The sequence below is a fragment of the Ascidiella aspersa genome, chromosome 7 (genome assembly GCF_963924565.1).
Source record: "Ascidiella aspersa chromosome 7, kaAscAspe10.2, whole genome shotgun sequence".
In the NCBI taxonomy this organism is placed as follows: Eukaryota; Metazoa; Chordata; class Ascidiacea; order Phlebobranchia; family Ascidiidae; genus Ascidiella; species Ascidiella aspersa.
Window position 1 is genome coordinate 30,709,150 of NC_139453.1, and position 15,116 is coordinate 30,724,265.

The 15,116-nt window shown below is 34.3% G+C and overlaps 1 protein-coding gene across 1 annotated transcript in view; it reads left to right on the top strand.

Moving 5' to 3' along the window:
- The window catches only part of LOC146138941 (E3 ubiquitin-protein ligase XIAP-like), a 62,831-nt gene that overhangs the window by 22,533 nt on the left and 25,182 nt on the right, over positions 1-15,116 (top strand). The gene's annotated exons all lie outside the window — the stretch shown is intronic.

Consider the following 15,116-nt stretch of genomic DNA (forward strand, 5'->3'; position numbering starts at 1 on the left):
TGCTTAACTATCAGAAGTAGTTTCAAGAAAAATGGTTGCTTTTAAACAAGGTAGTACACACCGGTAGTTAAAGATACTACGTGGTAGAAGGTGAATCTGTGAAGAAAATGAAGATATTGTGTAGGGTATTTTTTTAGGCAAATTTTTTGTGAAGGTCTCTCAAACTTTCACAACGGTCTTTTAAAATATAGCCTTTTTATAAACACATCTGAGATATGGAACTTTACATACTTGAGTTAGATTTCTTGAGAATGACTGGCCCAGACAGAATCTTAGTTTTAGGGTTTCCAGTTTAAAATCCTCAAATACTTTTCAGATTGCAGTTAAATCAATTTATATTTGTATTTTCTAAACTTGCTGTATTAGAACATTATTTGTAGATGACAGACGTTTGCTTGTTTGGCTTTCACGGTCCTAGTATTATTTAAATTGCTTTGCATGTGAGTTCATGCTGATGCAATATTTAAATGGCAACCTTCTCACACTTTGTAAAGTAATAAGGAAGGAAGGGCGCAATCTACATTGAACTGCACTGTGTGTTGCAATATACCGACCCAGTTGTATAAAGATCCGGTTTAAACCACTTTGAAAAGGTTTTTGTGTATTTTATTCTAAAATAACGGCCTTCATTAAACAAATCGTTTGAAATTATTAGCAGTATCTGCATTAAACTGTACCACTCTACAAAGAACTGTGTTGCAATATACCAACCCACTTGTGCAAAGTTCAGTTTGAACCACTTTGAAAAGGCTCTTTTTTGTTTAGTTAGTTTAAAAACTAAAGGCCACCATTAAAAGTAAAACCAATTGGGTTGAAATATTAGTTCTTAATAATGTACATCAAACTGTACCACTAGTATACCAACACATTTGTATAAAGTTTCAGTTTAAACCACTTAAAAGCTTTTCGTGTTTTAAACAATCTGGGAGTCCTTTAGGGCTAGGGCATTATTTTTTTATGTTCAATTTTACGTCGAACAGTACTAGATTTGCACTTAATCTGAGAAAGAGTAATGGTCTTCCCTTTTTTGAATTGAACTTTGGGCTTGCCAAACACAAACTTCAGTAACACACTTTTGAAAAACAATAGGGTTATTAAGCACTCCTTTTCTTAAAACGGTGTAGGGCTCTTCTAAACTGGGTTTGAACAACTTACCAGTTACTAAAGAACAACAGAGATGCATAGCCATACCTTAACAGCAACTGAGATTAAGACAAGTTCTCATGGCAGTTAATTAATAAAATTTGTCGTATGGTTTGATTTTGCAGCAAGATCTTCGCGCGATGTTCCCGTGCGAATACCCGGTGAGTCCTCACATGAGAAACGAAGACTCGAGGTTTCAAACATTTGATGAGCGTTGGTCGGCCAACAACGTGCAAGCCACACCACAGCAAATATCAAAAGCTGGATTCTTCTATCTCGGTAAATAGGTTTATATGAAATGTTGCCAACTAGAAATACTTACTACAAAATTAGCATTCGGCATTTGGTCATATTGATTAAGTTTTGTTTAAAAATTGATAGTAATTGCTTCTCTATTTGCCTTGAAGAGTGCATAAGGTTTTTTACAAGTAAGCATTGCTAGCAAAATTAGTTCCTGCAAAATTATTATAAATAGGATTTTTTGGCATTAGTGGAGAAGGAATGTGAATTAAATTTAAGTTTTTTGTATAAGACATTTTCGTTATAAAAATATATACAGTTTTATATATTAAATTGCGAAGCAGTTGGGGTATTTTATATGGGGCATAGTCTTTGTTTGAATTTATTTCTATTGGAAAGTTAAAATCCTTATGTTTTTCCAAAGTTTTTGAATAGTGTTTCAATTTATTTTATGGGCAGCTGAGTTATCGTTTTATAGAGTGTTGTATAAAACCATTTTTAAAGTACTTGGTCTTGTGTTAAAAATATATTTTTATACTTTTTGTTTTGAAAAGTGTAAATTTTAGGTGTTTTAAAAGCTATAAACGTCTGGTAATCTTGTGAATAGGTTGACAGTACGTTTTTTTTATTTGTGCTAATTTTTTATTACTTTATTTAGGTGAACGCGACCGAGTGAAGTGCTGGTATTGCAACGGAGGTTTGCAGAACTGGGATCCACAAGACGAGCCCTGGACCGAACACGCAAAGTGGTTTCCAACGTAAGTTAGAGGGTCAGCAGTTCAAATCTTACTTAAGCACAATGCTCCAATATCTAAATAATGGTTGCGAATAAGACAAAAGCCGCTAAAAGTAACCTTTTGTCTTAAAAAATCTTTCGGCCAATCGTTCGTTTTTCGTTTAAATTGGTTCCCAACGTAAGTTAGAGGGCCGGTAGTTCGAATTTCACCCAAACCCCTTATTAATTCCCTTTATCTAGGCGTATAAGATATTCCAACTTTACCATCAAACTAAACACGCAAAGTGGTTTTCAACGTGAGTTTTTACTAGAAAATGCAGAAAAGATATTTTTTTTCATGCATCCATTTATTAGTGTAATTTTATCACTTAAAGCTTGCTAAAGTAGTTTTGTTTACACAGTATTTTGTATATATTTTTTTTGTGAATTTTGCATTTTATTCAGAATTTTTTTCTCCGTATTTACAAATAATCTTGTCTTTAAAAAATTAAACGTTGTCGGCTTAGAAAGTAAAATTCTTTCATAAGAGGACTTTTAGCACTAAAAGTTTGCTAAAATAGTTTATTTAGACAGATTTTAGTGTATATTTTCTCTGTATTTCTAATATATTAACGAGGATGTCGGCTTAAAAATTAAATTTACTGTGTTTTTTTCAGTTGTGAATTCCTGCTCCAACGCAAAGGCCCCGACTTTGTCCACCGAATGGTTTCCATGTTCCCCAATTTACCCCGGCCACTGCTCAGGGGTCCCTTCGATGTACCTCCGACCCAGGGGGGCGCCAGGATCCAGTTTGGAAGCCAGTCGAACCGGGCACCGACCCCACCCCCACAAATCATCGACCCACAGGTTCAAAAACATATAACAAATCATGTTTTTGGTTGAATAGGAATAAATTGAAATGCCACATATGGCTGACATACACACTAGCTTCCCTTATGTCCGACCCTGGCCTGATTTCATGTAAAACTGAGTTAGTCGCCAGATCACTTGACGAGATGCATTGCTCTACCTTACCTATTACATCATCAATAAACTGTACAATGCAGCTGGTTCATTTAAAAAAATATCTACTGTGGAATTTTAAGGGTTATACCATCAGTACTTGCTAATATTACTTATGATATGTTATTTTCAGGAGGAAATACGTCGAGAGCAAGAACGAGTGAACGCTGCCATGCAACTGGACATCGTTAAAGCTGCACTGGAACTAGGCTTTGCAGATAGACTCGTCAGGAAAGTTGTCAAGAGGTGTGTGCCGTGATTGGATGTGTGAAGCATATAGAAGCAGAATTTAAAATTTATAAGAAATGTGTATTATGACATTTATTTAGTTTTGTTTCATTTAATTTGAAAATGCATATCAGCTTGTCAGAGAAGTTGTCAAGAGATATGTGCCTAGACATTTAAAAACTAGTAAAAGGAGTTGGTTTCCTGGATGTAAGTAGAAAGATTTGGCAAAAACGGCTGTAACATAAAGAAAATCATGTTTTTTATGACTTGAACATTTGTTTTTATCAGCCAAATTATTTTATTAATCATTATTATTTATGTGCCTTACTCCATTTTGTAAAAAAATGGTTGGAAGCTCACATAATATATTCAATAGGGCGGGTCGCGAAAACACTTTTTTTCAAATCCACCTGCCTCATATGGATTTTAATAGATAGACACCTAAAACCGTTATATACAAAGTTTAAGCTCATTTGAACATGTATCGGTGTGAGGAAAAGGTCACAGCAAACAAATTTCATTTAAAAAACATAGATTACACATAACCCAAAATATCTCATTTTTACCCAATTTTGTGATTTTCGGCAAAAATTTAACTTGATTTCCTCACACCAATACATGTTCAAATGAGCTTAAATTTTGTATACAATGGTTTTAGGTGTCTATCTATCTATTAAAATCCATATGAGGCAGGTGGATTTGAAAAAAAGTGTTTTCCGCGACCCGCCCTAATATTCAATCTAAATATATAATTTTTAGTGGAAATATATATTGTAATCTTCTGTTTACTGAAATGAATGAATATATATTCACAAGTGTTACAAACTGGGTTTAATTTTTAACTGATAAACAGCTGTAGAACACATGTTTTCGTCAATTGATCAGGCGAATCCACCGTACAGAGATGTACCGAACAACTGAAGATCTTGTGAGTGATCTGACAGCTGAAAATGAAGTTAACGACTCGGACAGTGAGGCTTCCAACCCTGCTTCACCGGGTGCATGTAAATACTTAAATACGAATTTTTTTCAGTAGTAACTTTATGAGCAACTGAACATATTTCTTTGCACTTCAAATGCTTGGTTCGCTATACAAAGTTTTAAAAATAATTTTTTGCTATACAAAGTTCTACACCAGGTGTGAATAAAAAAAACTATTATAACGGTTCTAAAAGGTAACTTTGATGGTAAATATTTTAATATATATTTTTTATAAGCAAAAAAAATTGGTTGGTTACTAAAAGGAATAGCAAAGGTACAGTTTTTTATCGGCAAACTTACTAAATATTTTAGGCAAATAAAAATTATTAATGGTTTTGATTGAGATTCCACACCTTCTTCATATACAATGATTCCATTGCGTCTTATTAGAACCAATTATAAACAAAAAATGATTTTTAAATGAACCTTTTTTATTTATCTCCGTTTTAAATGCAGATTATTGTAAGGTTTCTCAACTTATTATTTTATTCGCAGCTGTTCCTTCAACGTCACACGAACCAATGGAATCTCTACCAGGCGGTGGTAAGAAGCCAGGGGTGACCGATAATATCGATAATACCGTATTTAACCCGATACCAGATCGTAGTATCGTCCGATGCTAGGGTGGTATCGGCGCCGATATTAAATTAATGCAACAATTTTGGTCATGATGAGAAAACTAGTTAGGCGTTTTTACTTCAAATATTATCTTGCTAAGAAAACACAATTAATGTTGCAATCTTGGTCATGTTATGATGTCAAGCAATTTTTTACTTAACAAATTATCGTGTGTTTAGATAACAATACACAACTATTAAGATGACATGTATCAAGTAAATTGTAGGAGGACCATTCATTAATGCATTAGGCCTATGTTTGTATATATGCATGTAGTTGTTACATATTGCTGTTGTTTAGACACGGAGTCGACAATTAATGCAGCAATTTTGGCCATGTTATGATGTCAAGCAATTTTTACTTTATAAATTATCGTGTTTAGATAACAAGACACAACTACTAAGATAACATGTGTTAAGTCAGTTGTCGGCACACCATTCATCATTCTTTGGAAAATAGGAAATTATGGTAGCCTTATTTTAGTATATATGCAAATATTCATGTAGTTACTGTATATTGATGTTGTTTAGACACGGAGTCGATGCAAGATCGCATTCGCGAGCTGCAAGAAGAACGCAAGTGCAAGATCTGCTTGGATCGTTTGGCCGACATCGTGTTCGTTCCGTGCGGACATCTCTGCTGCTGCGATAACTGCGCCACCTCTGTCAAGAAATGCCCGATGTGCCGCAAAAAGATCGACAAAGCCATCAGGACTTACATGTCGTGAATTGCAAGTTAATAGGTAATTTGCAGCACAAATAAAGTTTAATTAGACGAAGTAGGTAGCATTTTGAACTGTTCAAATACCTCTGTCGAAACCTTCAAAATGTTCCCTACTTCTGTATGCGCTTTGGTATTCAAATAGTGCTTTGATGTAAGTAGGTTGCCCGATACTTGACATTCCGATACCCGATATTATGGACAAAAGTATCGCGATCCGGTACCAAATGACGTCATTTATGTGCTTAAACAAGTAAAACAGAACACATTGAAACATTTTTTGTGATAAATGTACCCTAAAATCACTGCGTGATATCGCAAATCATGGCTAATATTTATATGTCAAATCGGTATCACCCAAGCCTAGGACGAGTACCGATACTACCACTTTGGGAATCGGGTATCGGCTCCGATCCGATATTATCGGACATCCCTAGTTTAAAGCATGCTGCTTTTGGTGGCTAGAGTTTGCCGTTTTTCTTTTAACCAGCGCTATTTGTAGCTTGTAATAAAGTTGCTGGATCAAAACCTAAACTTTGCCTTTTTGCATCTTTATGTTCAGATTAAATGTTGTGCGTGTCAGCTTACTTTCGCATGTGCTAAACTTAAGCCAGAAATATTATTTTTTAGTGATTTAATTTCGTGCTTAATTCTGATTTTTATTTCAGCTTATGCAAGCTGCTGTAAGCTAATGCTATTTCATCTATATGTTTTTCTTTAACTTTTTGAAGGTGTTTTCTTAATTAATTTAGTGATTTCTAGTTTGCTAATCTAAGATGCTAAAGACCATTTTATATTTTTGTTCTTTTTTCTCTTTTTAGGCTGTTTTTAAGTTGCTTCTTTCCTATACAGAAACAACTGAAAGAATTTCAAAAATCTTGACAAAAAGATAAGTTGCAACAATTCCCTGCTGAAATACCACAAAAATCAAAAAAATTAAAAAAAATGTTTCTCAATACTTTCAATTTTTTTCGCGTGATTTTGTTTTGTGTACATTTTTTAAATTAATAAAAACATTTTCATTCATGATCGTAAAATTTATTTTTTCTGTGTTTGAAGGTTTATTTCATTCTGTAGTTGTCTACTCCATTATCAATCTCGTTTATTACTATTTATTTAAACTTCCATACACCATTTTGTTATTGTCTTTTCTTTCATAGCATTTTTGATTTATTTACGAAATGTGTTTCATATAGTAATTACTTTTTGTATTCTGTTCAATTGTTTTATTAATATGCAATTAGAATTTGATTTCAACCTGGTAAACTTTCACCGTGTACAAATAAATACAAACCTCACACCTAGACCACATTTGTTGTTCTCAAGCTTATTTATTGCCACAAAGTCTTAAATCTGTAAAAATCTTTAAATTGTGATATTAAGAAGTCTTCTGAAAAACCCTATTTTTTTATGTGCAGCCTAAAAAATATATTTGGAAAGTGCCATTGTAAAACGCATTTCCAACAAGGCTACTCTTTATCGTGTTAACAATGGCATTTAGACTTTTCTGTATTACAAAAAAATTCATTGGCTGAACAAATTTAAGTTTCTTAAAGACGACTGTTTTTTTTTCTTTGAATGTAAAATTTTGTGCGACTCTGATATGAGGTTGTCTTTTTTACTTAGAAAGTAAAGTTTACTTACTCTTCGTTGTCAGCTTGTTTAAAACCTTGTTTTCAGTTATAAACTTTAATCAACTAAATATCACACAAAATTTTTTCTGTCTTGCTTGCACATTTATTTAAAATGCTTTCATAGCATTTTAAATTTTGTAGACGTGACGGCATGTTTGGTATGTTGAAGGTGTGCGACCTTCTAGATATCTCGCTTAGACTTGCATGTCTGTGCTTAGAATTGCTTTTACTGTGCTTGTTAAGTGGAAATGTTTAACTGCAATTTGGAAATTTCCAAGCCTGAAGCCACAATGTATTTCGAGGTGAAATTGAGTACTAAGCTACACAAATAAATTAATAATGATACAAGGTTGGTATATAGTGTTAATTTATATGCATGCATTATGTGTAGCTTGTATAGAAGAAACTGTATTCGTGTATGTTGTTTTGAATATTTTTGAGTTTCTACATAGGATGCCAAAGAAAGTGAAACTCTTGTTTTTTATCTTCAGATTTCCAAACGGAATAACAAATTTCCGAAGAACCTGACTTATCTCCTTTAAATGTGCAATAGTATACATTAATTGCTCTTTTGCTTGAATTTGTAGTATTTAATTGTGCACTTTTAACTTGGTTTATCTTTTTAAAAGCTTGTGCAATGTATAGAACTTCAGCAACATTTTGAAAAGAAATATCAAATTCAGTATTTTGTAAGATACTTACGTTTTGCCGAGTTATTCGTTTTAGTCGCTTGTTTTATATTAGTGTTAAAACTTCACGCAGACAAACGTTTTAAAGCAACAAATGAATATATATTTTTTTTTGCTAAAGAATATATTTTTGCTATTTGTTTGGCAATTAGAGAAATAAATTAATCGTGCAAATTATTTGGTGTTTGTCGATTCATCTATCATGTTTTTAGTTGTTAACATTATATATGAAGTTTCTTGGCCAAATATTTAAAAACTAAATATTACAACATTGATTTGTGTTTATTTAATAACAGATTGTGTTTTATGAAATGTACTTAACTATAAATATTATTGTTTCAATTTATGTGCCGCTCATTTGAGTTGTTTGATAACTCCGAATGATTGTTTTTCACTTTTGCACTAATTACAAATACTTTGCAAATCTTTATTTATTTTATTATTTCTTCTTTGTAGCCTGGTTGCACCATAAAGTTCAATGTTGTAATGTTAGCAGAATATATCTATTTACAAGTTTTATTAATGGTGTATTTTTGTCTTTCATTTTATTTTTTGTCAACTTTAACCCCTATTATTTGTTTGTGTGGCTTTATTGTGCTCAAATGTTAAATGTTGGTTAAACCAGCCGGGAAAATTCCACCACACCGGGGATTTTAAGAGTATCTTAGTCAAGGGGTGCGCAACCGGCGAAAAAATAATTGCCGCACTGAAGTTGGCGTAACCACTACCGAAACGAAAGCAAATAAAAGAATAAATCTTTTATTATCTATTCGGGCCATTTTTTACTGAAGATTATTAACTTGATTATCAGTAAACAAAAAAACTGAATCGAGCCTAATAAATCGTCGTACAGTTTACACTTTCATTAAAATTTAGTTTTTCTCCACATCCATGGAAATATGCCACGGGTCGTGTCGGTCACCCTGGTTTAACCTACCGTTCATGGGCGGACATTTTCAAACTCCTAGAAATAGTCTAATAGAGAATGGACTTTGGTTGACATAACTTTGGTTAAGATGAATCTGGCCGATAAGAAACGCGTGGGCCTGCGGTAAGCTACAATCTGTATACATATACTTGCCCGCCAGTTTAAAAGGTTGCACAACCCTGTCTTTTTTAACGCAAACCTGCTTCTACAATCAAAAAAATGCAATTTTCTGCTCTTCTACTAGCGATTTTAAATTGGCGCTTATTTGATTACATTAAAAAAAACACTTACCTTCAAAAAAAAATCTGTCAATTATGCTTGAAATAGTTTCCCAAGGCACTGTAAATAAGCGTTGTTGCACTTTGTAGTGTTGTACTGCGCCAGGCGTAAACATACAAAACTATATTAAACTTATTGTTTATTACCGCTGTTGTAACATTTGTATAATATGAATACAAAACACTGGCTTGTGATAAAAGTAATCTTTTTTTAAGCAGTGAAGGCCGAGAAACCATTTATCGTTTATTTATGATACATAAAATTAAATTGTCTGCCGAAAACATGCTCGTGGTATTTTTAAAGGGGAAATTTATAAATTGTATTGCTGTGTTTGAAATTCCCAGGTTTGTGTTAGTAATTGTGTAGTGTTGTTAAGTATACCCAACAAAAAGTTAACCCTTGAGTTGTATATAAGAAATGCCGTGTTGTTTACATGTCTTGGTATTGGACCTCGAGGCATGTGGTTTGGCAAATATATACAATGTTGTAATGACATGACTGAAGTATTATAAGCAAATAACTCTGGATTGACTTAGACTTAAGACAAAGTGGCTTGGCTCAAGAAAAGTGTTTTAATTGAATACATTTTAATAAAATTCGGTTATTTAGGCCGTGTTTAAGTACATTTAATGTTAACTTGCTATTTGGTGTTTGCTGTGCGAAATATTGCTCAGAATAGGACACGCTCATATTAAGTTTAAAATTTATTTTTTTGCAATGCTATGGCTTGGATTTGACTTTTTATCAATGAAGTAAACTGGGACTTCCTATTTGATCAAAATTGCAAAGCCCGTTCAAAAGTTGAAAATGAATAAGGAGTTATTAGAAACGAACAAAAATATTACTGGCACCCAAATCTATATGGGCATTAACCCTACTGCGTTAAACGATGTTGGTTCAACTTTTCTGTAGATCAAATATTTACTGTTCGCAAAAAAGCGAAGTTCCGTAAGCGGCCCAAACATAGTTTAGACTAGGGTTACCATATTTCCGTGGCCTAAAATCCGGACACTCTTTAGTCCCCACTAGCGGTTTTTAAAATGAGGCATGAACACATTGTCTGTCAATATGACGTCACACTGGCAATGCTTTGCCTATCCATTGTATACCGAAGCGGATTTTTTAACATAGTGTAGTGAATTCACTAGACTATTGGGTCATCTCTGATTTGATCTCTAGGCTAGGGTTACTATATTTGATACTGCGCAATCCATAACAAATTTACCTCAGTTGCATGGTAAACCAACTTTAGAATATTACCAAAGTACTTTACCGCCATTGTTTTTTTTTTGTGAAAGAAGGATAAACAAGAAACTATACACGAACAGAAAATAAATGTTGTAGTCATGGGCGCCCGCACGGGGCGGAGAGGGGGGCACTTGCCCCCCTGGAATTTCAAAATGCGATTATTAGTATTATTTTTATTACTTATAAGTGTAATATATATTACTTATGACGGTTAAAAATATTGTACGTTATCCATTGCACCCAGTGGCGTATCCAGGGAACGGGAGTTCTTACCCCCTTTTTGGAAGTGATATTATCGTTTTTTGTTCGTTTTTGTCATGGTTTAACAAACTGTTCGAAGCGGCGTGCTTTATAAGTAATTGGGTCGCGCGTCTTAATCTAATGCGAAACCAAAATCGAGAGCAAAACGCCGTTTTTCGTCTTTTGTTTGGTCGACCGTAAACGCAAGTTTTTTTCTCTTTCGTTATTTGTTTAGGTTGACTGATTAGCAAGTGTGTATTCGACAAATGACAACGCTAAGTCAAACCTTCTTTCTTTTTTTCTCGCTGAAAAACGTCGAGTTATACGGAGTATGTTCCTCGCTGTTCGGTCTCTGCGCTAATATCCGATGTTGGTCATCGCCATTTGTTTAACTGAAGCAGATTTTTAAAAGGAGGTATAATGGTGACTGTCGTGCGCGTTTTAAAGTATAAATTTTTAAGTAATGATAGTTAACGCAAAATGATGCTCTTTATGCATACTCTAAGACCACGTACTAAGTGTGCAATGGACACAACTTATTTCCCCTCAACCGCAGCTTGTAATTTAGCTGACTTGGCACACAGCTCGGCACAGATGTTGCGCTAATCGCGGCATAATAACACCCGGAAAAAACGATCTTCGTTTAGTATTGCAGGTGGTGAACTTGTAATTTAGCGCTCGTTCCGTTCATGGAACTTGAAAACTGCGCAGCTGATAGTCAAATTATTTGTGATTCTACTACAATTAAACACATATATTTTAAGGTCTTGGTTTGTTTTTTTGCTTAATGTTAACGATTGCACACTGTGATTTTGCAGCTGGCGCCTGACAGGATTGTCGACGACGCACGTGGTCGCTATTGCTGGACGTATTTGGTTGTTTCTGATTAGTTTTTTTATCACGTCTTGCAATCACCATTCTATGACGACATAGTGTCACTGTTTTATGGCGTCATTATTCATTAACGTCATACGAAAAATAGGGGAATTCCCTAAGTTGAAAATTCAGGACCTCTCTTTTTGATTTTGTGGTTACGCCCCTGGTTGCCCCCCCTGGAAAATTTTCTGCGGGCGGCCCTGGTTACAGTACAATACACGAATGCAAGTTCTCATTAAGCATTAAACAAAACGGCAATTTCCTTGGTATTCTCATTTGGTCTGCAACAGACTTCTTGTTGCGCTATTTTTCTACTGCTTTATAATTCTTTTCACGCTCTTATCGTTTTAGACATGTTCTAAATTTTGCAATATCGACCAAGATATAAGGCCTTCAGCTACTAGCCCAGCTCCACTCATCCATGTATCCCAAATAAGCGTTGTATTGTCGTTTTTGACGTAACAATGAAATTATTACCCGCAACGCAACAAACAATTTAAAAAAATTCCGGACATTTAAGCATATTTTTGCATTTCCCCTCGGACGCAGTTTGAACACTAAAATTCCGGACATGTCCGGGGAAATCCGGACGTATGGCAACCCTAGTTTAGACTCACCGAGAGAGGAATCGTCCTAAGGGAAAGCCCCTTGGGGAATCTTTGTAATTTGACAAAATATAAAGCGCTTGTCTGTATTTGTGCAGAGAAAAGGTTAGCACAGGATTTTACTGAAGTTATATGAGAACTTTGATCAGTGTGCTGCACTAACAGAATAAAAAACAAAAAATGTTTTGAAATTACCTATATTTAAAGCAGTTATGCCAAATGTGCAGCGTAGATGCGCATTCAAAAGTATACTTCTGTTAGCATACAAGCAGCATTCATACAAGCAAAGCAATATGGTGGCTTTGGCGCCCGCTCAAATGTTAATGTTTTCAAACGCAAAAAATGCGCAATTTAAATAAAAACGATGCAAATGGAATGACTTAAATGTCCACCGAAGAACCAAATACAAATCAAATTTTTTCCCCTATGAACAAATTACTGTAAAAACAGCCATTTCAGCTCATTAATATAGCATTTTAAAAATCTAAACCTAGTATGTTCAGCGGTCGAAAAAACATATAAACTTTTTTTTTATTTTGTGACACTTAGGCTAATGTTTGAAATCGCAATTCTAGTGTCTGCTTTCAGAGGTTATCGCCAGAAAAAGTTAAACATTTACAAGCACACACTGGTTTCGATAAGCTCTGTCAGGCTCTTTCATTATTGGAGTTAGAACTGATGTAATTTATGTTTCAAGTCGCACTTGTCCGATCAATGTGACAGGACTAAATCGTGAAAATATTTAATTAACCTGTATATGTTTTGACAGAAACCATTCAGTTTTCCAAAGAACACGACGAACAAATAATAAGGCAGTAACAATAAAAACTCCTTTATACTTTTACATTCTTTCAAACAAATATATAACACCGCAGTTGTTATTACAGGGTGTCGCATGCCACAGTTACATGAGTGCTATGTTTATCTTGGGTTTATTATATCTTTGGTTGACAAAATATGGCGCAATAACTTTTTGTATTCGTTGATTGACTTACCTTTTATAATTTGATAGCGATATGGATATCTTTATAAAACCGAAATCTCTTTCAGACCTGCCTATCCATAACAACTGTCAGACAGTGGTGTAAAGCCGGAACGTTTCGGTAAAACAAGTTTTGCAGGTATGCGGCATCAGTAATAAAATTTTCTTTTTCATCACGCCATCCCACCATCTACTTAAATGCATTTAAACTGAGTCTTCAGTTGCATATTTGTCAACTATAACTTCAGGTTATCTTAGGTTACTTGTTCTAGACGTCTAGCTATGACGTAACTTTGTGACGTATTTTCTAAAAAATTCATGATTTACTGCTGTGGGCAACGCCAAAGATTGATACATAATTTGGGCCCATTCTGGAAAAACTTTAAGTAGCTTGTTGTGTATAGATTATTATATTTATTCCAAGTGTATATGTATAGTAAGCCTATGGAATAGTTGCGATTTGTGAAAACTAAAAAGTGACAATTGTCAAATGCGACAGTTGCCATTCAGGGCTGCATCTGGCGTTTTTGAAGTAAATTTCATGTAAATCATTTCAAAGTTGTGACGCAAAATAAACGCCCGTCTTGGTCTGGTGCATTTTAAGTTATTTGGCATGTCACTTCTTCTTTCATCGGCAACAACTTTGTAATGATCTTACACCTGGTAAAGAGATTAATTTTAAAACTACCCTTCTATCGCTTTAGAAATTAAAACCATATGTATCCCGTGTGATTACATGGGCTCCAGGACAGAAAAAGGGCAATAAATTTTATATGGACTACATAATCTGGGGAAAACCCCTGATTTTACTTTTGGCGGGCAAAATTAAAATTGAATTTTTTAAATCAACGAAACGACCATAGATTCGTAATATGCGACATACTATATAAAAACACACTTTAATACAAAGCCACCCTTAAAATAACCAGGAAATTTAATTAAATAAGTGAAGAATACCCGAACCCAATCGTTTCTAAAAATGCGGCGCTGGTCTAGAATCCTACCACAACGAACATTATTTGTCGGTTAGTGTTTGGGTTAGGTTGGGTCAAGTATTATTATTAAATAATAAGTATGATAATACTTCACCCACCCACACCCAAAAGCTAACTCTCACCCTAACCCAAATAATGTTTGTTGTGGTAGGATTCTAGACCAGCGCCGTATCTTGGTTTGCTAGGAACTCTGTTTAATCAAAAGTATAAATACATGAATATAACGATTCTAACTATTCGACTGGAACATAAAAATGAATATTATTATTTGTGAAGTATACTGGTGTATCATTTGTAGTGTGTCACTTTTGTTGCTCCCTTATAGTTGAAATAGTTCCCTGCCCCTGGGTTAGGGTGTCTCGGTTTGGGTGCGGGTGGGTCAAGTATTATAATTATTTAATAATATTGCTTAACCTACACTAACCGACACCCTAACCCAAATATTGTTCATTGTGGTAGGATTCTAGACCAGCGGTAAAAATTCTGACCTGCAATATACATAATATAAAACACCTGCTTTACAGTTTGACATCTAAAGAAAAAGTTACGATAATCAAGGGAATATTTTCCTTGTTCAATCCTGTTTAGCATGCAAAATTCATATGGTTCGGTTCTATCTAATTGAAGTATTTCCTAAATATTATTAGTGCTGCTACGTGTAGGTATCTCAGCTGTTAAGAATGTGTTGGGGATTTTGCCGATTCAAATTTGGTAATTTTGCCTAACTATCATATTTCACTGAAACCAATTATTCTGAACCTTGTTTTAGCAGGCCAAGATATTTAGCTACTGGTGCTACTAATTTTTATTTAACAGTATATTAAACAAAAATACACAATGCAAGACAAAGATAAAACATTTGGGCAGCATCAACAATGGATTTCTGTTGTGGGACAAGCTGGTATTGGAAAAACAACTCTTTCAAAAATATATAACGGTTTTGGTGAACATCCACAAAGTCTCCAAACTATT